The following is a 26,671-nucleotide window of genomic DNA, read 5'->3' as shown; positions in this document are numbered from 1 at the left end:
TGATCATGTAGTCTTGTTCAACACCCTTTATGAGAATTGATGAAAAACAAATACAGTTTTTCTCTATTGCTTAAACACATTTCACGATACTGCCCTCACTTTTCACAAAACTCTAAACACAAAACACTTTTCTAAAGCTACGTACACTAAACCTCACAGTTTCTTTTCAAAACCAACCCATCACACCAAAACAGTTGCTCATATGCTCAAAAACCAACCCATCACACCAAAACAGATGCTCACATGCTCAAAAACCAACCCATCACACCAAAACAGTTGCTCATATGCTCAAAAGCAAACTCTGACACCAAAATACCACTCAAGGCTTGCAGAAATGTAAACACTACTGAGCATCATTAACCACATTACCAAAAAAATTGAAAACACAATTTTCACACTGTGAGACTGTTCTTTTTACAGTTTCACAACTGCCAGGATGCATTTGAGCAACCCTTATTTATTCTCAAATATGTTTTGGGCATTAACTATAGATTTGTGCATTTCATGGGAATAGTTACATAATGCAGAAAATGCAGTAATATCACAACTCAATGCAAAAATGAGTACCGTAAACTCCATAGAGGATCCATTACACACAATAGATACAGTACAGTAACAATTGAGAACACAATGTTCAGGGTGGTATTTCTTTTATTACAGTACGTTTGAAAATTGACACAGTATGTTGTATGTTGACACCGAAATCATGGGGCGTCATCACGTCGGGCTGGGTCGGGCCACAGGACCTCATCAACGTCACAGGCAATATTGTCCATAGCCAAACAACGTGGGAAGAATGCCCTGGCATGCCGCACCCAGCCTTGGAACGCCTCCACAGCCACATCATCACAGGCCAGGTCCATAGCCCTGAGAAGGTTCTCTCTGGTGTAAGGTTGGCGGTCATAGACCTTCCACCGCCATGATGAGAAGAACTCCTCTATTGGGTTTAGGAACGGAGAGTAGGGTGGAAGACACACATCCTTCTCCTCTCCCTCCTTGGCCTGCTCCTCTTTGGACTGCTTCTTGTCCTCTTTGGCCCACTCCTCGGCCTGCTCCTCTCCCTCCTCGACCTGCTCCTCTCCCTCCTCTGACACGAACTCCTCTTCTTCTGTCTTGATCATCCATTTTTGTTTTTGAGCCTTCAGCAAACTGCACTGACTTATATAGGTGTGGTCACATCATTTGCAATAGGTGTTTTCAATTATGAGTAGTTGTGTTTACTGATTGAAACCAGGTATGTTCATTGTGTTCAAGTTTTGCTGATTGTGGGTAGCATTTTGCATCACATGAGCTTCACAATGCATATTGGAGCAGAGTTATATGCAAAATGTGTTTTAGCACGGCAAAATGTGTTTAGAGTTTTGAGAAAAAGGGGATGGGTTTTGTGAACAGTGTCTACAGGTGAATTGTGTTTGTGGTTGTGGCAAAAGGGGGGTAGTTTTACTAAATGTGTTTAGGCAACTGGTCATTTGGTTTAGAGTACTGGGTTTTGTGTTTTGGCAATAGAGAAAAACTGTAAACTGAATTGCACTAAAACGTATTTGTCATATTTGTAATTTTAGTTTTGGCAAATACGTCAGTAAATATTGATGAAATCAAGCCCTCCGTGGTCTTCTCTTTTTCAAATATACTTATTTTTCCTCGTGTTTTTCATATAAAAGTGACCTATCACTTTATCTCATCTAAAGACACAACCCACCAAAGGGAAAAAAGTTTCATAGTTCAAGTTGATTAAGTTTAATATTGGTATAAAACCCTTTCTAATGTATTTGGTGGGGCCAGGCCTCATTAAGGAAAAGTTGACCTTCCCCATTGAGACTCACAGAAAACTACAAATAAACCTTTGAAGAGGTTCCTCTTTGACCTTTTTCCCTTTACTTTTTTTTATTTATTTATTTTTTTTTATACAAAGCTGCATGAAAAATGGAGAATTGAGACCCTGGAGGCTTTTAAGGATTCAGGATAAAGAACCAATAAATGAAGAAAAAATAAATAAATAAAAGAATTAGAACTTATCCAGAGTTACAATAAGCAGCTTTTTTCTATTCCTCTGTCCACACAGCAGCTGAACAACAAAGACACATTCAATAATAACCAAAGTGTCACCATGGTATCCAGCACAAGCAAATGTTTGTTTTCCCCCAAGAGAAAAATAATATTCAATAACTTGTGTTCGAATAACAAATAACTCAAGGGACAGAAAGAACCGTTAAACCACCTGAGTCCAACAGAATTAGAATCCAGTACTAAAACCAGCAGGGCTACAGCACTAACCCAGTTCAACAAGGCCAGCTTCACTTTGAGAGAGCCAGTTGAAGAAATAAAAAAGCTGGGATCAGATGTAAGTGATACTGGAATTAATAAGGCTCAGCTTTCTGCTTCAAGTACACATACATACATATACTCATAAAAATGATAAGGCACGTGTTTTTTGACTCTCCTTCTAAACAAAAGTTCTCAATTTCCTTCATAAGAAAAGGTTGTGTGAATTAAAAAATGTGGAGAATATGAAAAGCCTAATCAAAAAAATAATATTGCAGCTCCAATTCAAGCAGCAGATGAGAAGCAGAAAAATCACTTTAATGGGATACTCAAAATATGACTCAACCTTAGGTCTGTTTCTAGATGGTAATGATTGTTAACTTTTGTTACAGAGCAAAACGGTGTGAATCAAATCAGTTTAAGAAAAATACAACTGTGGCTTAAAGGATTTAACATTAGCTCAAAGGTAAAGTAGCAACATCAGGATAATTGCTATTTTAAGCCCCTGACAAGACTCAAAAATGTCTTTCAGCTGAAGTGATGAAGTGGATTTTGTCTCTACAGACGAGTGAAGGTAATTTTAACTTTGTGAGTGTACAAAGGACTGTTTGTGCAGGAGGGTTCATACTTTACCACTATGTTACTTCAAAATGAGAGGCAGAGGTTCCTCCTCATTTTGTTCCAAAGAAAAGAATAAACCAAAAAATGCTGGCTTCAAATCTACTCTTTTTTAAAAATATATTCTAAGACATAGTAAAGCTCTGGAGAGGTACATGTCAGGCTATGGTACTACGTAGGGTTCCCAGCTACCGCTGAGATACGCTATGGGTTTTACAGAAAGGCAAAATTCACACATTACACAATGCATGTAGCCTAGCAATTAACCATAACTGCAAAGCTTCACTGGAGACACATCGCAGTGCTCAGGATAGTTTGTGTATTTCCTCAGCTAAGAATTTCTGTTCTGACTAAAGTCAGCGGGTATTTCTGAATGGTCTTGCACTTACATACCCCCGTTTTAACCCTATGATTTAACACATCACACAAACACAAACACTACTACTAATACGCCTCCATTATGCACTCTATATACAGCAACGTTTTGATTTTTGAATACACAGCCAAGCGACCACATTGCGGACAATGTGGAGTTCAGTGTCCTTGGCAAGGACACAACTGATGGGACTGTGTGGATCTGTTGACATTCCACCTGGAGAGCAACCAACTCTACTGATCCCTGCAATACTTTGAGTTTGTTTAAAATGTGAGACATCAACATTCATCAGAGAAGGACAAGAGAATATTCAGAAAAGGCATTTTCTGAAATAAAAGCTAAATTAATTAAAGCATGCAAGGTCGAGACCTTCATTTTCTTTTAAATTGCTCAACGTGCACAAAAACTCTTTCTTTTATCTAATGTACTGAATTAAACTGAAAAATTAGTTGGAAACTAGCCATTTAAAAATTAAGCAATAGTCCTTAACCAGCCTAAAATTACACCAAGAGCCAACAACAACCAAGGTTAGGTTGTAAAATATTTAAAACATCTTTTGTATTTTCGAATATTTTTGGTTTGCTTAAGCACCGAGGGGTTAGTTGCGTAAAACACTCACAGTAACATGCATCCATCATGTCTAAGACAATGTGGCATCGGGTGATGAGGTATTGGCGTACAGAGTAATTAATCACTGGCATGGGTGATCACTGCAGCTGAAGCAGACAGCCAGTCAGGAAACTTGAAACGTGGATCTGGTGGAAGAGGAGAACAGAGCGAGGACCGCAAGAAAATAAGGATGGATGTGGAAGAAATGAAAGACTGAGAAGAAATCAGAACGTGGGCACTAGTACTGAATGTCATAGCATTTGTTTAAGCTTGTGAACTGATTCCTTGCCTGGGGACGAGCAATAATTCCACACCTCTCCCAGCAAATCAGCAAAATGACAACATAACCAATTTCACTCTGCCCCTGGGCACTCACATTTACATGCTGCAGCAAACAGAAAAATCTGTGAAACTGTGTGACTGTAATGTTCTGAAATTGCATGGCACCACTGATGAGGGCAAAATGTGACTGAAGCAAAGAGCTTCAGCAGAGAGAGATGGATGGCAGTTTTATTTTCATCAGTCCATTTCTGCGCCCCAAAACTACTTGAGTACCTGAAATAAGTGTGTGTGTGTGTGTGTGTGTGTGTGTGTGTGTGTGTGTGTGTGTGTGTGTGTGTGTGTGTGTGTGTGTGTGTGTGTGTGTGTGCGTTGGGTGATGGGAGGGGGGGCAAAATAGACTATCATGGAACAATGTACTCATGTTTGGAAAAATGGGCATCCATCAACAAACCAAACAGAAAAAAAGGGAAAGATGAAGAACTGCACACAGAGCTAAGTACAAATAAGAAAAAATATATATTGTTTAAAGTTTGATATTAAACCTAATAAAAGAAACTGAGAAAATATGACTTTTGACCTTTAGATGTTTTTTTTTAAATTTCTACCCAAATCTTTTAGGACGTGCTTAGATCAAACTTTCAACAAATTAGAAACCCTGCTGTGAATCAAACTTAGTACATCTGAACCAGAACCAAACGGGTGCTATTTAAACACTTTATATCAGACAGATAAATGGAAAACAGCCCTTCTTCATGTATCTGATGTATCTTTGATTCTTGTTGTCTCAAAATGCCAAAGCCAGCGTGCCAAAAAATCCTCCCCCCCCCTTTAATCCGACTCAGACACATCTGCCGTCAGATCAGTCAAAGAGAGACTGTGGGGAGACGGAGAAGTTCACGGGGTTCTTTTTTTTCTTTTGGTAATGGATTGGGTGATGATGAAAGAAATGGGGACAGAGATAACAGGACTTGTGTTAATGCTTAAAAGACAGATGTCAGAATATTCTAGGTTCAAACAGTCAAACATCAGCAATGAACACGTGTGATTTATGATACAAATGCAAAGTCTGTTAGACCCTCTATCAAAAGCAAGCTGGGCTTTAAGATAAAGTATGACAATAAAGACAGATAAACAAAAAAAAACCATTACTGCCAGTGGAATACATATCTATTGCATATTACAAAGCACTGCCTGATTTGTTTCTGTTGTCAGTGATACAGTCAGGGATCCTGCAGTTTAAACAAGAAACTGTATAAAAAGCTTAATTCTCAATCACAATAAGGTCTTAACAAAGGAAACTATTAATTTAACCGCTTTGTACCTAAATTTATTCACGTGAAAACCATAAATTATTTGTGTTTTTGCTGTCGAGCAGACGCCACCTCAGCTGCGTTCAGAACAAAAGTGAATGTACACCAATGGTGAGCCATGGATGAAGACACGTGGGCCTTAATCACTGTATTGAGATATGCAACATCTTGATCGAAATATGACATCCATAATTTTACCATACCAAGGAACCTCCACCTACACCACCTGCACTTCATGAGCTGTTCCCTTCCTTCTTCATAGGTTTTCTCTTTCTTTTTCTTCTGATAAAAGCTTATCTTGGTTTCATCTGTTCAAAGAATCTGGGGTTTAGATGTTTGTTGAGGCAAAATTGAATCCAGCTTTCATTAAACAACAACGTGCTTATAAAGGCCTTTCTAGTTGAAGGACCACTCAAAGCGATTGCTGTCTCCTGTCCTTGAATGCCACCAGCGGTTTGCACCATGTTCCATATTTACATTTATGAATGCATCTCTGCAACATTCTTGACTTCTTCTGGAGATGTGACAGGGTTTTTCTTCACCAAAGAAATTATTCTGCAATAGAAGAGAATATTGTTTGGTGTTGTTGAGCTCACCAGTGTTTTATTTGTTTGTTTTGTTTGTGTGAAGAATATGCCAAGCTGTTGATTTGGCCACGCCTAAAATGTTTGCCATCTCTCTCCCAGATTTATGTGTGCCTGCTTCATACATGTCGTTCATACATTTCCCGCCATTTTCTCTGTTTACAGATTTCTGCGCAAGCCCCATGTTTTGCCACCTGTTTTCGCTTGTTTCCATCATAGCATCATAGTGCCACTAACAGGCCAGGGGCCTCATTTATAAAAGAGTGTGTAGGATTCATACTATAAGTGCACGTAAACCCAAAAGCCGAAAATGGCGGGCGCAAAAAAAAATCTGGATTTATAAAACCGTGTGCACGCACACTTGCATGCAATGTTCGCTTTATAAATCACAGTCCAGCTGGAAGGTTGCGCAGGTGAATTTGCCTCATATCCCGCCCTCTACACGCCCACTTTCTACCTTAAATGGGAAATGCAAAGTAGTATTTGCATATGAATGAGCCTGCTGAGCATGCGCAGCGGCTTCCTGCAGCCTGTTTGGGCATCAGGATGAATGAACGTGTCCAACCACTGTGCCACTACATTTCACGGAGACTGAGAAGGAGATGTTGTGGATGAGGTGGAGACCAGGAAAACCACATTATTTGGTGGTCACAGTAAAAGTAGAAAAAGTATATAAATAGTATAAAATAAAGCGAGTGAAAATAAAACGCTGTGAGGCGCAAGGGCGCAATTTCCACTGGGAACAGGGGGGACATGTCCCTCCCCACTTTTCAAACTCCTGTTTTTGTCCCCCCCCACTTTTTACAGTTTAAGAACTAACGGTAGGCTCAGTCTGTAATTGCAAATCATCAAGACACCCTGTGCGAAGACGATGCGAAGACGGCAGCCCGCTCCCCCTCCTCCTCTCCCCTCTCCCCTCAGTGCTGCTCAAGGCTGATTTATGGTTCTGCGTTAAATCGACGCAGAGCACACGGCGTAGGTTACGCGGCGACGCGCACCGTACAGTGCGCATGGCCGCGTAACCTACGGCGTAGGCTCTGCATCGATTTAACGTGGAACCATAATTTAGGCATAGTTAGGCTTAACTAGTGTGTGCGTGTGTGACAGACGTGCATGGGACAATTGTGAAATACGGAATAAACTGCGTTCCGTATTGGTTCAATACGGAACGCAACTTTTCATTCCCAATTACGTGACAATTCCGTATTTCAAGGGACGGGTGGCAAGCTCGCTCACCGCGGCTGCAGCTCCAGCTCCAGCAGCAGCTGAGCATCCTGACTGACGCTGAGCTTCAAACACAGAGGAACGACGATCAGCGCTATTATATTATAAGTCTGATATGTGATGACATTAAGAGTATGACATGAATATGGCTTCATTTCACCACCTGCGTCGCCAGTTCCCCATATCTTAAGTATGTTCCTACAGGAGGGTCAGGGTTGCCGTAGGGATACGCAGATTTTCCGGTTAGTTTTTTCTTTTTAAATCCCAACCTTTGCGTAGAAGCTGGCTTGCGCATCGTTCAAGCCCTGTTTGTGCGCAAGCAAGCTTTATAAATGAGGCACCAGGTATGTATTTTATAGCTTTTTTAGGCCTATTGAGTACATTCATGTGGGCGCACACATTTACTGACACATCTCTGTCTTTATGGTGAACGTTTTTGAAATTACAAGCATTTCGTCTTCGTGTGGATATAACCTTGGATTTCATATCGGTAGCTCCTGTCAGACAGCTGCCAAATACCAACTCATCATCTGATAACAATTCCAGACTGTTAATCTGCTCCATCAGTCTTAAAGTAACCAAGCAAAGGATCACATCTGGGCATTTCACTTTTAAGTCAGTTGTCCAAATAATTCTTAAAATGATTGAAATTCATTCATTGTAATTGCAATATTTTTTAGGTGTTTGTAGCCTTTATTAACAGTTTTTAGACCTGACATGGAGGCAGAGAGAGAGGGGGAGGATGCGCAGTAAAGCATCAAAGGCCAGGACTCAAACCTGGACCGCCTGTGCACGGACTGGGTCCTCTGTAGATGTGGCACCTGCTTATTGCAGTGAGCTAGACAGCACTCAAATCTCTCTAATTAAAGTTTACCGTCTACACTTTGATCACACCTTGCTTTGTTTTATTTCATGGTACAAGCATAAAACACATGTGGTCCTTTCTGTGCATTTTATAAATTATACATGCAAAATTTTGTCCACTGTAGTGAAATAAGAGTTTTATGCTGAACTGGTTTCAGACCAGAAATTACAACAAGGTTTGTTATTTACAAAAAACATTTACTGTTGAAAACCTTGCCTCCCAATAAACTAAAATTGACCTTGATAGAACTAAAATAAACAAATAAAACTGAACAACACTGGAAGCTGATAAATGGATGTGTCCCCAAAGCCCATTGCTTTCAGCTATTTATTTATAGATAAATGAATATTTAAAATATTTAAAATCCCATCCTCACTTTGAAATATACACTCGTGAATTCTTGCTTCTTCTTTTTCTTTCTTTAAGGGGCCCCCACAGCAGATCATTGCGTTCTGCATATTGAATGGTACCGGTTTTTACATCAGATCCCCTTTCCGACCCAACAAACCCCATTTATCCGGGTTTGGGATTGCCACTAAGAGGACACAGTCATCCTGTGAGCTGCAGGGCAGCCAAGACCCATGACAATGCATCATGGGTACCCAGGATCTCACAAGTTTCACTGTGCCCTTATACCAAAGGCCTAAAATGACAATAAAAAAACCTTCTTATCATAAATGCCTCACTGAAACATTGCCAAACCAATCTGCTGTCATTAAAACATGCAACAAGGACATTTTCAAGTTGTTTCTCGAGATGTTACACTTGATTCTTCCTACCAATTTTGTTGTCTGTGATGAGATGAGTGTGGATATATGACTAGCTAGCTGATCAGATGATAAGGACTTAGGGCCCGATTTACTAAGATCCTAAATAAAGAGTACTAAATTGCTCGTGCACTGAAAAAGTTTGCGCGTGCTGTTTGCGTGTGGTTTGCGGGTGATCAACTAAGATTGCGTGCGCAATTGATAACAGGTGCAAACAGCAGTATTTAAATGAGGTGTTGCGTGTCTTAAGGTTTGCGAGCGCAAACTCTGCGCCATGGAGAGTCTGGATGGAAAGCACAGTCACAAGTCACAAGCGCAAAATGAAATTGAACGAGTTGGAGTTAGAGATATTAGTGGAAGAGGCAAATAAACACATTCATGAACTACAGCAAATACATTTAAACATTACCAAAAGAAACGCAATATGGGAGAAAACCTGCGATAGAATAAATGCAGTTGGTAACACAAAAAACGGAAAAACGTCTGGTTTTTCATATTTCAATTTTAGGCACAGATCAAAAATACGAAATAGAAAAACGGGCCACAGGACCGAATTTGATTTTAATATTTAATTGGTCGGGTTTGCGTGACCCGGCGGTGCTCGGCATGATCTGAGGAGAAAAAGACAATCAGACACAGAGCTGGAGAGCGCTTTGATTAATCTATTTATGAGTTAAGTTTTTATTCAGATGTCCACAGTATATTGCAAATATTATATATTATATAGCAAACACTGACAGTAAATGTGTGACAGACGGGACCAGCATATGGCAAGAAGAGAAGAGAAGTGTTCAGAACAGCGCACAGAGCGCACACTAAAGGCTGATTTATGGTTCCGCGTCACACCAACGCAGAACCGATGGCGTAGGCTACGCGGCGACGCACACCCCACCGCGACCCTATACGCCGTCGGCTACGCTGTCGATTTAACGCAGAAGCATAATTCAGGCGAAGCTGCAGTCTCTGCGCTGATACTGACACAGCGGGTCGGAGCGGATTTGGTCATGATGTTTAACCTGTGTTTTGTGATTAATAAGCACGGGTTTTAATTAAATGTAATTTACGAAGGATGATTTCACGTTCAATAAAATAAATAATCAATAAAATACAAAGTTTTGGCACAAAGGCTTGGCCTGCTTGTGGGCGAGTGGAGGGGGGCACAATAAGAGAAGGTGGCAAGATATAAGGCGGAGAACTAAAGAAAAAGTGGCCTTTAATAAAACTTGTGCAACCATTTTTAAAATAGCATGCAGCAGAATAAAGACTCTCTCTCTGCGTATTCTTTGATTTTGGATGTCGCCTCCTTGCCACAATAACAGCAGCAGCAGATTAGCACCTTCCTTTCGAACGTATTAAATACAGACGCAATCACAATACGCGCAATTACTTTCAGGCTTGGTAAATCTCATTGCGCATGGTAAATGGAGCAATTTGCATCTTCCCCTCCCAGTATTTAGCGCTCTCTGGCGGGTAAGCCCCATATTGATTATTCATCAGGGCAAAAGTACTAAATGATTTGCTTGTGCAATTTTGCGCATTTGAGAGGCGCAGTCCTCTTTGCACGCTGTTAGTAGATCAGCTCGCACATTGGTTTGCAGGTGCTGTCAAGTTTGCACAGGTTTTTACGCACGCAAACCTTTTTGTGGCCCGTTTTTCTATTTCGTATTTTTGATCTGTGCCTAAAATTGAAATATGAAAAACCAGACGTTTTTCCGTTTTTTGTGTTACCAACTGCATTTATTCTATCGCAGGCTTTCTCCGATATTGCGTTTCTTTTGGTAATGTTTAAATTTCTTTGCTGTAGTTCATTAATGTGTTTATTTGACTTTTCCACTAATATCTCTAACTCCAACTCGTCAAATTTCATTTTGCGCTTGTGACTTGTGACTGTGCATTCCATCCACTCTCCATGGCGCAGAGTTTGCGCTCGCAAACCTAAAGACACGCAACACCTCATTTAAATACTGCTGTTTGCACCTGTTATCAATTGCGCACGCAATCTTAGTTGATCACCCGCAAACCACACGCAAACAGCACGCGCAAACTTTTTCAGTGCACACGCAATTTAGTACTCTTTATTTAGGATCTTAGTAAATCGGGCCCTTAGTGTGCTGTATTTCCCCACCTGAATGCTGCAACTGGTCTTTGGAGCTCAGTGGTGCAGAGTATGAGCTCACAGTTGGGATGCTGAGAGATCAAGTCGATACCTCTTATTGCCCTTTGAGTTCCAAAGAAGTAGGAATAATGATAAACCCACCAAGCTTTACACAACTTTGCGCACGAAGAAAGATGTACATATTGTTGATGTCATCAGTCACCTACAGTCCTCTTAACAAGCCTTCAAACTTCTGCGTTTTATTTGGCGTCATTAGTAGAAAACAAATATATGAGCAGCCTGGAGGGTGGGGAGAAAGACCTCGGAAAAAAAAACCACAATCTCCACATTTTTCTCTTATCCTGACTTCTTGACTTCTGAATTATTTTCAAAACACTTCAAGCTGCACTTGAGCCTCAGTGGCTTGATGCTCAGACACGCAACAAGTGTGCTTCCTCTCCCTCTTGTGCCCCATGCTCCCCTGCGTTTCTCATTGATGGATAGCTCAACACAACAGGTGATTCTCAGCTCAATGTTTCATGGCAGTCAGCCATGTATGAAGGTCAATGCTTCGAGGGAGGGCATGTGGCGAACAAGCCAATCAGTGAGAAGAGATGAGATGTAAGTGTGATTGACTGACTGGAGGTAGTGTGTCTGTGTGTGTGTACATGTGTCTGTGTGTGTGTACATGTGTCTGTGTGTGTGTACATGTATTGCGCTGGACCAGGAAATTCAGGAAGTTTGCATGTTTGTGTGTGTCTGTGTGTGTATGTGTGCAGTGTAATTTAGTGTTGCATCAAACGGAATATGCATACTCAATGAAGAATCGGGAGATGAAAAAGCCCCTGTTGCCATGGCAACACACCTGCTATGGTGGAATATCGGTATGGTTTCATTGATATGAGGGCTCCGGGGTTTTAGGCCATAAGGCTTTGAGCTGGGGGGTTGTGTGGGGAGATAGCTACAGTACTCACGTTTGTGTGTGTGTGTGTGTGTGTGTGTGTGTGTGTGTGTGTGTGTGTGTGTGTGTGTGTGTGTGTGTGTGTGCGTGTGTGTGTGTGTGTGTGTGTGTGTGTGTGTGTGTGTGTGTGTGTGCACTTATTGTATATGTTCACACAGGTTTGCTAACAACAAGGTCCACACGGGCTTGAACCGCACCTAAGAAAACACTGTTTGGTGGATTCATCTTGATCCTTTTTCCTTATGAAAAAATATCTTCTTTTTTTAATTATTTTTTATTCTTAGTTTTAAGTGCTTGTGTTTGGGGGTAAAATATACACCCCACACCCACCCTTTTTTTTTTCTTTTTTTTTTACCGTTACTAAAATGTCACAACAATCTCATAAATCTCCTGGTACAACACAGTACGAGAATGTAGAAAATTGTCATAAAATATGACAGATGTTCATGGAGTTTCACATTATCAGATCATCCCCAAAGAGTGACCTAAGAAAAGAAAAGTGACAGACTTTTGACTGGAACGGGATACAAGCACAGAGATAGTTGGGAAATACTTGACTCATCTTCCCTGTGAGGCCATATTGAGAAAGGGCCCTGTGGTTGTCATCCTCCTCCTCCTCCACATCTCCTCTCCTCTCCTTTCTCCCCCTCTCATTTATTTCAATTTGTCATGCTTTACTTTTCCCTTAAGAGAGCGCGCTTTCTGGTGAGCACTACCATATAGGCCGCGAAATTGTGTCTGCGCTCTGGCTGTAATGAAACATTTAGATGCAGGGGAGAGTGATGGTTATGCATTAACACTGGTGGTGGTGTTTCCAAGCAGCTGGCCCGGTTTGCCTCTCCAAACAGGATGGAGAGAAGAGATGTCTCTTTTCTCAACTTGATACTATTTTGTTGTTGTTGTTGTTGTTGCCTGAGAAGCAGCCAAGGATTTCCCATGTTGTGCTGGTTATATGTGTTGGTTGACATGTGATAAAACGATAAAGGGATTGACTAACATCAGTACAAGACAGCGATGCAAATATTAAGTGATAGAAATGGTTTGAACCATTCTGTGAAAAACAGCTCTATGAATGAAAACCAATTCTACTTTGAACGATTTAATAACATGCATTTGTAGGAGTGAAAACTATATCCTCAGCTATGTATTGAGCTGAATTAGAGCTGAAAACTCTTTTCAAGGTACAATCATTTCTGACCACATATTATGCCTTTTTATATCTATGAAAGGAGCCTTGGATCTTTGCTCATGCACAATGACAACTTTGCATTTTGCAAATAGTCAGTTTAATGTATAAATAAAATGGAAGTGTATGTGCATAATTGTAATATTTGCTTGAAGTATCAAAACATTAAATCTTAACCTGCTACTACTTACCTTTATTGTTTCTAAAGTCATCACATCAACTGTTGATTAAATGTAAAATTCCCTGTAAAAATAGACAACTAGCTTTTGTGTGTTTAACTGATGTAAGAAATATGAGGGTATAAGTGAAATTTGCTCACTGGCGCTTAATTACCCTCTGCCACCTCCAGCTGTGTAAACTCCATCCTTGAACTAGGAGCTCCACGTTCCACACTCAGCACATGTTGCTGCATCCTGAATGTTGTTTGCTTTGTAGGTGTTACAATTTTAAAGCAATGCATAATTTGGATTCAGTCACATTAGTAATCCTCTGCTGGGGTCGGTTTGCCTCAGGTTGCTGAAGTAAAAGAAAGGCAGTAGGCACTGATTGCACTTACTTATGTATGAACGCTCTGCACAGGCGTTGCCTTGTGCAAATATTTCCTCTCGTGTAGCTGTACTGATCAGCTGGAAAAGCACCACTAGTACAATTTTAGAAGTGTTTAACATGAACATCACATGATTTGAAAATGCTATGCCTTTTTACGCCTGAAGCATGCAGTTGTTATCAAAACCAAAATGCACCATATTTAAATTCTAATGAATTGGAACGGGGTTTCCTTTGATATGCTGCCAGATTTTCCATATCAACATGTTCCATTCGGTATTTCTGAAATAAAACCAATAGGAAATTCAGTAAAAGTGACAGTTTCTTTTTTTAATTCGGTGCTGCAGTGGCTTCGGGCACACACACACACACACACACACACACACACACACACACACACACACACACACACACACACACACACACACACACACACACACACACACACACACACACACACACACACACACACACACACACACACACACACACATGCTCCCCATTTTGCAAAGCTCTGGTGAAACAAATCTTTAGTGCGTTTGTCTTTGAGTGTGTGTGTTTTTCAGAACCTGGACATCATGAGACATGTGGAATAGAATACACATGTTATTGAGAGATCAAAGGGAGGCATGTCATTGTGAATCTATACATCTGTTTTCTGTTGCCCTCTCGAGTGCTCCTTTGAACTTTGCCAGAAAATTGTGTGTTTTGCAGGTACGAGGAAAACAAACTCAAAGAATCACTCAGTAGATCCTCCAAAGACCAAAGTTTTACATTCATTGCTGTGTGTTATCAGTATAACATCTGTTTCAGAAAATTACTCTCAACAGAACAACATTTGCTAGGTTCAGACCATATGTACATTTGATGGATATAATGAATAAATCCTTAGCAGTCATCTGACTTTAGATTTAAGATATGGCCCTAATTTCACTGCACTGGCACAAAGCAGGTCTCCGGTACACAGACTGGCCACTACAGTATAATACGCAACATGATGTAACAATCTTTAGCTCAGGAGTGTGTCGATAGCCGATCGCACCACTGCTCAAATCACTGTGAAACAGTTCGTACCCTGGCCATACTTTGCCAAATAAAAAACAGAAGACTCATGATATAGCAGAATACTGGTTAAGAATAAGGTTACTATGCAGCAGACTGGGATAATTTACAGATAGTTAATTCAGATCAGATGCTGCAGATTTATTAGCATGTATAACCTGCGGTGTTCACATGGATAAGTAGATAAATGTTCCCTAGCAAGCAAATTAAAATATAATCCCTTTGAAGCAGCTTATTTTTACATCTGTGCACATGTTGGTCATATTAGGTCTAATGAAGATCATGTTACAGTTGTACATTCATTTTGCAAGTATTTGCAAGTATTACATGAAAAGGCCTGAGCCCTGCATCCTATTTCTTGATACGCCATCCAACAATTAAAAAAACATTTATCCATCCATCCATCCGTTCATCTGTTCGTCTGTCCGTCTGTCCGTCCATCCGTCCGTCCGTCCATCCATCCATCCAACCATCCATCCATCCATCCATCCATCCATCCATCCAACCATCCATCCATCCATCCATCCATCCATCCATCCATCCATCCATCCATCCATCCATCCATCCACCTTCTATTACCCCTTAATCCAATTAGGGGTCACGGTGGTCTGCTGGAGCCTATCCCAGTGCTCTATGGGTAAATGGCCGGGGTACACCCTGGACAGATCTCTAAAACAGAATCCATAACTTTGAACTTGAATTGATTGTTTTATTTTAAGCAGAACACGCAGTTTACCCCTCCTGGTGATTAATGTTGTGCAGAACCACAAGAGAAATTAAAGCTGCAAGCAGCGATGAACGGGCCCTCGCGCATGCAATTTTCAACAATAAAAGTCAAGGACTCAAAACTAAGTCTGATGACACCACCCATGACTCTCTATGTCAAACCATTCAAAAGTTATGGCAGAAAGTAGGGACTATCAAATATGGACCAATCAGATGAAGGGGGGGCACGCTTTTTGGCGTCTATCGTCGCCACGGTAACGCTTTTGACTGAGAAAAGTAGTGCCCATCGTCGCAGGATTGAGACGCACATTTTGAAAAACACCTGAGTGCGCATTAAGGTTCGAGCGAAGAAACGGCCGAAGATATGGCAGAAATTGCGCCAAAATTACATGATTAATTCAAAATGGCCAATTTCCTGTTCAGTTTCGGCCATGGCGCCAAGAGACTTTTCTTTAAGTTGGGCCTTGATACAGGTGTGTACCGATTTTTGTGCATGTACGTCAAACCGTATTGTGGGGCTTGAGGCACAAAGTTTTCTAGGGGGCGCTGTTGAGCCATTAGGCCACGTCCATTAATGCAAACCATGAAATATCAAATTTTTCGCCAGGCCTGGCTTGCGTGCAAAATTTGGTGACTTTTGGGTCACGTTTAGGGGGGCAAAGAGGCCCTCATTTCGTCGGAAGAAAAACGAGGAAAACGAGGAAAATAAAAATTCCTACAGATACAATAGGGCCTTCGCACTGTCAGTGCTCGGGCCCTAATAAGTGGAGCTCACAAAAGAGAGTACAGTATCTAAATGTAAGCATAGCACAAAAAAGTAGAAGAAAGACAGGCTGACTAAGCGTTTGATCAAATACACCAGAAATGAGCCTGTCAGACATTCGTCTGCTACTATAGACAGTTTTACGCGCCAAAACCTGGGCGCTGCCATTACTCTCTACACAAATGCACATCATTTCCGCCGGGAGTGATTTGCGCAGCATCTACCGGTGTAAACACAGCGGCGTGGATACTAACCTAAAGCAAAGACTTGCTGCTCGTGAGCTTTTAATGTCGACAACTATGTCATTGCAATGGAAACACGGTTCTACTACTTTGACTGGAGATGGCGTTACTGTCCCCCACCCGAATTCAGTGCAGAACTGGGAGGAGAACGTGACGACACTGCCCAGCAGAACGGACAGCAAGATCTGCTCCTACTTCGTGCAATCCGCAATGGACAATCTGAAAGCCTCTGAGGCAAATCAATATCTGCACAGCAACAAAGTCGGTTGTGTCATGTCCTACAAACATGATCGTTTTGTTTTTTTGAAAGCAAATGTCGAGCCTAGCCAGTGTTTGAACAATGCGTGGCATAATGCTTGGGTGCTGTAACTGAAGCTGGAGAAGTCAAAACTGCGGGATGTTCGTGTGTTGCTGGACCTGGAGATCGTGTTCCCATTCAGCTCCGATCCTATGGAAGGTAACAAGATTATTTGACCTATATGTCTTTATTCTACTTGGCTAGAGTGCAAAGTGTGTGTGTGCAATGATGATAATAATAATAACGCATTTTCTTCATAAAGTGGATTTCTGCAAGCCCAATGTTATTTTTATTTTCTCTATTAAATATATTATATTATAAATATTATATGTTCTATATATTTATTGTAGGCTATGTGTACAATGTATTATATCATATCATATTATCTCATTCACAATGAAGAAAACCACACCCATAAAAGTGCAATCTGTATTCATAATCTTGTAAAGATGTAACTTTGAGTGGTATTCGCACATAGAAAATACACACTACATATTATATGTATGATTTGACTTAAAGGAGCATGAGGCAGGATTGAGGCAGGATTTATGAAAAAAATTTGTATACGTTTTAAGTTTTCTAGTAATAATGTCAGATGAAGCGTTCCAAGACAAAAAGAATGAGCCCTCTAGTGTATCTCTCCGTTGCCTTGAACAGGCAAATGTGCTGCAATTCTGGACCCGAATTTCCCGCGCTGTCCTGCGGATGTGACGTCAAATGACGCTGCATGCGCGTTCTCCCCGTTCCCACGCGCACACGCACACGCACACACACACACACACACACACACACACACACACACACACACACACACACACACACACACACACACACACACACACACACACACACACACAATTAATGTAGCTATGGTGGGCATTGTTTGTCCCATCTCCGAAACCATCAACTGCCTTAGCAAAAACCAGTAGCAATGTTAGTGTATGACAACTTCTTCATAATGAACAGTATTGTCAGCTTCATAGCTAAAGTTGCTGAACTTACCCTCAGATTCAAGGCAGCGGATCCGCCGGGTGAGTTTACACCTCTTTGGCTGGGGAGAGCGATTATAACCCAACCAGGAAAGGATTATCCTTTGTTGTTTTTTTGTCAACAAAGTGATGTGAACAGACAAAAATGTTGCGCTGTGTTTTTTTTAGATTTAATACCTTCCGAGTCGGTATCAGGCTTCCGAAAAAAAGAAAACAACGGAGCTTATTGACGTTGCCTCTTCGTAGCTGGTTTGTGGTCGTAGCACTCTCTATCTAACCACTTGTTCAGGTGCTTTATCCAGTTCTTACAACCAACCACTGCACATGTCGTTCCCGAACCACTTTTCTTCTGCGAAATATCCATTTAGTCCCTCTTTGTCAGAGCTATGTCGGCACTCTGCACAACGGTAGTCCGCCAGAACGGAAGTGGATTGCCTAGACTGGAGGACTTCAGGAAGTAGAGCGGAAACGGCTCATAAACTTGTCTATAACTAATATCTTCACAGTGGAAACAGCCTGTGTTATGCCAGAGATGTAACCTCAAGCCCTAGAATAACTTATTCTATAGGTTCATACATTTGGTTTATAAGTTACCAGAAACCATATAAAATTGGTTCAGATATTCCCCACTAAGTCGATTTATTTGCACTATACAAGCTGCTCGACAGACTTATGACATAACGATCATGGCTAATGTAATTAGTCTATAGTTATAAAAAGAATGGTGGTAATGAATTGTTTAATTCTGGAGCGAGAGTAATCCGTTTTCTTGCTAAGTTCTAATATCTCGCTGTAACATATCCTCTCTCAGAGCTGATATTAGGCTCACTTGTAGAACTTGTAGTATTTGTGCCGCCATATGTGATTGACAAATCCTGCTTTAACACATGGAGGCACAGTGCACTTACCTACAAGCCAGGTGCATCATAACTCCCCATCCTGTTGGCCCTGTCAGTCTGATCTCCCCCACAGGCAAGGAGGTGGTAGAGGTGGAAGGACTCTGAGCATGAGTGCCTCAGGTCTTTAACCAAGGGGCCCATGCTGTCTGCTGGAGGGTGAAATGAGCCCAGGCTGAGCATACTGAGCAGTGGCTTGTACAGCAAGAGCACAGATTCTTCCATCTTTAGCACTCCTGCATGTTTTCCAGCAGATAAATTGCATATCTGCTCTGGGTGTGTGGAGGGGTGATGGTCTATCGGTTTATTTAATTGAGGGGACACTAGGCAGGTGAATGTGAGGGGTGATGGTGCAGTTATTGGCGAGTGGCAACAAAGGTGTCAGGTAAAAACTCACATATTCACTTGCACCTGATGTTTGGTTTTGCTTCGTTGATCGTAAGTTGCTTAAAACCAATCAATCCATATATCTCAGTACGTTAGGAGAGAAATCCACACTTTTCTCTGCTGGTAACACATGTTGGCCATATAAAATCAGCCACAACATTAAAACCACCAGCAAGTGAAGAGAACAACATCGCTACAATCCAATAGAGGGGTTTTGAAAACTATTTTTTCTCATGGTGTGCAGCACAATGTTGCAAATAAATGGAAAAAAACAGGCCCGACTGGAACACGCCTACCTTATAGCAATCATGGCCAGCAGCTGCTGGTGAAGATTTACAGCTAAATATCTCGTCTCAGATGTCATTCATTGTCTTAACCCTGGCTAAGCCAACTGCCAATCAGATGGCTATGCCCCCCATCCTAAATGAATGTAATTCTTACAAAATCACCTGACATGCTACAAAAACATCGACATTCCAAGAATTGTCATGATCTTTAGTGTGAAATCGAACTATGGAAGCCCAAACTGCTTCTTGAACCAGGCTCCTGTAAACATATTTATTTCTGCAAAGTTGTACATTTTTACATGGGAGTCAATATACTGTAGATGGACTTGCTTTTGGAGCCAGCCCCAGGTATTTCTGGGTCTGCTTCAAACGGAAAGTAAGATTGTTGGCCATCAGACTGGACTGGACTATGCGGTCTGAGTAACCCTGCACAGCTCCTCTTCAGACATTATCTCAAAAGTACTGAGATGGCAAATACGGTGACATAGAGAAGGAAATAAAAATGATTAGGTACAATGTGTATGACGGCCCCGCCCCCCGACCAATCAGTGGCGTGTATTGTGATGACAGATATAGTGGCGGCGCTTTTGCACTAGTCCCACCTCAGCTCGCTTCTACCGGCAATGGCCCCGTCTTGCGCTTTTGCACTAGGGGCTGAGGCGGGTAGAGCCGCTCCAAGCCGATACTTTTTCTGTAACCATTCTGTCGAGGTTCTAACCGGGCTGAGCCGGGACTATTTCCGACGTCATCACATTACAGGCAGCTGATTGGTCGGGGGCGGGGCCGGCAGATGCTTGAATCAGGAAGCGGGAGTCAGCGTGAGAGCGACCCGCGGCTCGCGGCGATTTTATTATAAAGCGCAAACGTCTGTTTGGTGATCCAACTCTGAGGTGCAGATGTTCATAAACCTGGTGGCTGTCGAGAAAATTACAAAAGGGATGTAGACGGGCTGTTTTCTTCTCAGCCGCTCGCGGCTCCAGCTGATTTCTGATCAGCGCCGACACAAACAAACAAACAAACAAACAAAGAGCTGTGTCGGGCTGATTAGGTACTAGTGCAAAAGCGCCATTAGAACCTCGGCAGAAAAGATACAGAAAAGGTATCTGCTTGGCTAGGCTCCACCCGCCTCGGCCCGTAGTGGAAAAGCGCAAGACGGGGGCGTGGCGGGTAGAAGCGTGCTGAGTAGGTAGGTACTAGTGGAAAAGCGCCATACTTCACCCCTTGTGTCCACACATAGCTTAGTGAAATAAGTGTTATTTTTCACAGGTGATGACAAAAATGTGAACTATAAAAATCTAAATGTAGATATTAATCTGTTTAGAGATGTGGAGAAGTGAGACGGAAACAACCTTAAACCACAGTGAACTGTGAAACCTTGCGCTGTTTAACAACACAGGGCAACACCTCTCCCTAAGAGCAAAAATCAACAACTTTCTTTGGATTGATTTACATGCAAATGGTGTACTCAGAGTGGTAGAAAATGACACTTCTCTCTCTCTCTCTCTCTCTCTCTCCCTGTCTGTCTGTTTTCTTACCCTCCCCCATGTGCTCCGCTTTGCAAATTAAGTGGAATGTTTGTGACAGTTTGATGCTGGCGGAAGCAACAGCAAGCACAGCTTTTGGATAGCAAATGTTCCCTGAGGGGTCTGTCCCGCTTTGATATACTTAATAAACTTCAAATCCGACAGGCTAGCAGAGGCAACTCGCCGATGCTTATTTTTCTCCCTCCTCAAAGTGAGATATGGGGCCCTGTGGAAATGGGAAATAGGAAAAGTTTAGGTACTTTTACAGAACGATCAACAAACAGAGGTGTGCATGTTTGTTCAAACACTTTTGTGTCGGTTGTGGTGAACTGAGAAATTCACCGTGGTTCTACAAGAGAGGATATCTGGTTCCTTGCATAATGTTTCTTTAAAAGAAACATTTTAGGGGGATAATATGATCTAAATATTCTTATAAACAGATAATTCCTTGCAAAAGCTATATTGAGTGTATCCCTATGCTGTTGTTTTTAATAGAGTGTCCACCTGGGCTATTGGAAAAACCCATAAATACTATGTAAGAAACTACTATAATGTTTTGTTTTCTGACATTCATACCTGTATGTTATTTGTTATTTGTAGATGTACAGTATTATTAATTCCCCAATCTCAAACCATTGTTGCTAGAGTTGTACATCTTCCCCCTCCTTTTGACCCTCCTTAAAGTAAGAGTAAAATATAAAAGTTAAAGTTAATGACAAAGAAATACAGCAAAAAAATGAAAAGATAATAACTGAGCAATTTCTTTGAGTTTTTGTTGTGAAACTGTATCGTGTTGCAATGTGAAACAACATCGTTGTAACACTGTCATTATAGGGATTGAGTGGTGGCTGTGATTGAAACTGAACATGAAATACAAACCTCACTGAGAGAAAGTTTTTGAGATCTAGGGAAGAAGAAGTATTTTGAAAAGAATAAAAAAGCTGCATTTTCTTGCTTGCTTGTCAGTCGTGCAGGTCATGGTAACTCTCAAATGCTTGAAACAAAGCAACTGGTCAATTTTTTTTCTTTTGTTTTGTGTTCTTTGTTTCACCTTCTAACTTCTAACCTTCTAACTCTATCAGTTCAAATAGACTGGTGTGAAGTTTTTGCTTATTAACTTAGCATTTCCCTGCTTTAAACATTATTTGTTCAAACTAAAGTTTATTTAGAATATTCCAAACAAAGTGCAAATCAAACTGCTTTACAGAATAGAACAAAACATAAAAAAAAAAAACTAAGCAAAAGTGATGGAGCCACTTCAAGTTTAAGATCCAACAATCACATTTCTATAACCACTTGATGATGGTCAGGCTCACCGGGGCGCTGAGGCCTATTCCGTCACTGATGGACTGACGAGGGGTTGGACGATCTCAGAAATGTTGAAATTATCTTCTGGATTTCAGCCAACTCAAGAATCAACAGACAATTTAATAAACGCAGACTAATGAACAACCATGAGTTGCAGCCCCATATATGACATACGTGATACTTGGGCTCCACAAACTTCAGTGACATGAATGAATGAACGAATGAGCAAATGAATCAATTAAGTACTTAAGTAATAAACGAACGAACAAACACACAACCAAAACAAACAACGAAACAAATTACTTTATTGTCACTGCAACATGTAGATTGATTCAAAAGGTGGAGACTGGTGGAAAAACAACAATTACTTATGAGAATAACACATAGTATAGTATAAAAGTATAAAAGAATAAACTAAGATATAGTGCAATGAAAATACAGATAAGTAAATAATAAAAACACACTATAGTGCACACACAACCAGCACCATTCACAGTGCACATATTGTCTTACAACATGCAATGTGCAACATGCAACAGTAAAATATACAAACAGTCATGACCAACATTATGTTTAGTACTTTAATATACCGTACATAAAGGTTATAAAATTTTCAAATGTATTCTTACCATACGTATACATTTAATACGTGAAGATGCCATTGTTGCACCTTTTCATCTTTTACAGATATGTTCAATCCCTCCACCACTTGTTTGACTAATCTAACTGTGTGGTGATACAGAATGACTGCACTCACTGGTATTCAAGGAAAAACAGCACATTTTCCTTCAGGACATTAGATTTGTAATAAGTTGAAGCGAGCTATCTGTTTATCTCTGAGTATCCTTGTGTTTTCTTTCTAAGCTCTTTAAAAGCCAAAATAGAAAACATGAACATACAAATATCTTGTAGATAATATTTATGTTTGCTGGAAGTGAAGACACTGTTGAAATGCTAGAAACATAATAAAACTAATTTCAACAGTTTCTATTTGCATTCTTTATACATTTCTGAGCCTGCTTAACATTACCAGGCTGCCAGCGTCCTTTTACAAGCAACAGAGCGTAACGACTTCAAGTGCTAGCTCAGTAACAATTAATATGAGGGAGCAGCTTCCTTCTAACCTGAACCAAGCAAATGGATACAGAACAGACTGCTTTCACTATCAGGAGCATAATGGTTTCCAGCCCAGATGATCAACAACTGTGCCAGTAGAAACTGACAGTTGACATGACAGCAGGTAATCTTGTATTTGGTAAATCTACAAACACAACAGGGCATACAGTAAGTACTAAGGGCATAAGATACAGGGCCAAGCAGCTACTCTTGATGTTTTAGGAATCACAAATTATTTTACTTTTACCATATTTATTTTGGTTATAGTTATTTGATTTATTTATTAACCAAAATTGAGTTAATAGCCTTACAAATTAGTAGTTGGGTATATTTTATGAGACTGATTTACCCATAAATGTTCCTACAGTTGAGGGCGCTTTCCTGGCCCAGCCTTCTAATTTATTATAATCATTTTTAATGAACTGATGATTAAAATTTCAAAGGTCTTGATTAATAATCTATGTAACAGATCCTAACTAAAATACCCCAGGAGTCATCATTTAACTGCTGCCTCTATTTGAAGCACTGAGTTGTCAATCACAACTTAGTGCTGCTATGCCAGTGATTGGCAGGTTTATTGTTTATATGATGCCCTACTTGAACTAGAATAATATTATCACGACATGAATCATAATTCCACTTCAGATGTTCTTGTATTAGCTTTCTGAACTGATAGCATATCTACTTCATTCTCTCCGTAGGATGCTAGTTAACGGGGACTTATTATGCTTTAACATATATAAAGTGGTCTCCTCTCAGCCTGCCAACTCAGAGAAGGAGGAAAGCAACCAAATTCTGCAGTGTCTGTACAGCCGCCCGGATGAGCCATCCAGTGTGATGTGGCTTCTACGAGCTGTTCAGATTCTGCTCCCGTCGTTACGTAACGACAGGAGCGATGCGTGAAACCACGCCCACAACTAACTCTGGCCGGAACAACAACAACTAACTCCGCCGGCCGGAGCTTCCACCATTTTTTCGTAGCGGTGTATCGCGTCATTCAGGCAGCCAATCAGCACAGAGCCTCATTATCATAGCCTCCCCGCCCACTCAGAATCCCTCATAGATAATGAGGTTAGAGAATGGGAAGATAAAGACATGGCTCAGAGGCTGAATTTCTAATTTATTTAGCAAAAACAATCAAAAGCTTGTTTTTAAGACATTCAAGGCCTGTTTAAAATAGGTATTAGATGCCATAATAGGTCCCCTTTAAGAAATATATATCAGCCTGCTCTGCCTTGACTTTTTGTAATGTGTTTGCTTTGCATTGGTCTGTTGTCCGATCTTTCATCTACACCCCAGGATTCCTTCTTTTGCTGTTCACTAACCTGTGAATTTGCTATTCTGCACCCAAATACTTACCAGATTACCAAATCATTCCTACATCATCAACTCTCCCCCGGTATTGCAGTAAGAATCCATCCAGAACACAGAACTTTTCAGTCCCATGCCAGCCACTGATCCAATTTATCAGTAATAGCAGTTTTGCAATGAAAGTCTGCTCATGCATATGTATATTAGCAGAGCCATGTTAGGTCAGTCTTCAAAGGCAGATGTTGCCTAAACATTGAAAATTTTCCTCTTGTGTTATTATTGCACTGATTGGGGATGCACAGTGGATTCCAATGCAATGCAATAGCAAATGTAATATCTGTCCATGAACCAAGTTGTGCAATAAAAATGAAGCAAGAAAGTCAAGTGCTTGAAAGGTTCTGCATTTTGAGGGGTTCATTAAACTGAATAGTGCAGGACTACAAATTGAATAAATAAGGAACTGGAGGAATGTCTGTTGTGGTCAGGTTTGTTGCTTTTACACAATTAAATAATTCTGAGATAGACATGATTACAATAACTGATATGAAGTGATATGTTTGAATTTATAGGGCATAATTTTGTCATTTGTGTGTATATTGATGCAGAAGACTGAAAGAAAGTATATTATGCTAAATTCCACACAAGATCTTCCCAAAGTGGTTTAGTGATTAAATGCAACACCATGAGATCACATAAACAGAGGAGTGACACTTTTTATCTCTTTTTGATACTCACTTCATCATATTTGTGTTCACAGGTTGTAGCGCCCATTCCAGCTGACGCTCAGAAAGAGGCGGGATATACTTCCCTAACGCTCAATCAATCACAGGGATAACCATGCATGCACCACTAGTTATCCCACTCTCACCTGCTTCCAATTTAAGAAGTTAAGGCCATCAATTACAAATTAAGATAAATATGCCTTTGGGAGGAAGCTGGGGTTCCTCAAGAAAACCAATGCAGGTTTAGAGAGAACACCTGCATTCATCAGAAAAGCAAAACCAGCATCCTGAAGTATCTGAAGTAAGAGTCCAGGTTAAAGAATTAATAACTGAAATATATATTATGATGCAATGCTGTCTAAAGGGGTAAATTGTATAACTTGTTTTCCTCACGTCCTTGTTCTTGGTAAGGCAGTGTTTTGTTTCTAATGGTACATGACATGATGTCTCAGGAAACTAACTGTCACAATAGGCTATTAATAACATTTTTAGCCCCAAGGATTTGAATCATGTTTGGTGACCGTCTAACAAATCCTCTCGCATTCTACGTTGACATAAAATGTCAACTTTCACATGAAAAATAACTCTGTATCTTAATCTCGAGGGACTGTAAAAAAAATCTTCTAAAGACGTTCACACTCTTTGAAGAAACAACCCATTTCACTCAACATTGAGCAATAATTATTTATTTTCCTTCCCAAAGCATGAACACAAAATGACCCATAGTGTTTAAAAGTAATAATTGTTAATCAATGTGTTTTTTAACACATTTTAATTGAATGTTCTTAGTTTGGGTAGTTTGGGTACCTGTCAGGTTTTATATAAGTACAACATATTGCTTGCTTGTTAACATCCACTTCATGCCTTGCCTGCTGCCTTCCTGCAGCTGTAAGCTGCATCAGCACGATCCATTCTGTATAACAGAACCTACCACCAGGAAAGTGCCATAACATAATCCTGCAATATCTCTCAGGAGCTTCTTTTAATCTCCTTTTGATGTCCAATTAACCAGAATGCACACAACAGAATATCCCTTTTAAGCCCCATTATCTAGACAAGGGGAACGCTCACAGCTACTTCAGAGTTTCCTGTCAAAATGCCCATGATCTGCATTTCCAATTACGCTAGCGATTTCCGCACCTGAAAAAAAGATAAGGGAGAAGGGTGAAGAGACAAAATAATGCTGGCATTTACAGATTTGCATTAAAAGTATTGATCACAACTGACTGGAATTCAGACTTTTCTCAACAACTCATATTTAAGTTGGTGAATGCAAATGATTCAGATAATATGGCTTGCTCTCCTGGCATGGTGTGTACAGTAGAAGAAATGGAAAAAACATGTGAGAAATAATTG

Source organism: Cololabis saira, chromosome 8 (assembly GCF_033807715.1).
Source record: "Cololabis saira isolate AMF1-May2022 chromosome 8, fColSai1.1, whole genome shotgun sequence".
NCBI classification, from domain to species: Eukaryota; Metazoa; Chordata; class Actinopteri; order Beloniformes; family Belonidae; genus Cololabis; species Cololabis saira.
Note: the sequence above shows the minus strand (reverse complement) of the source record.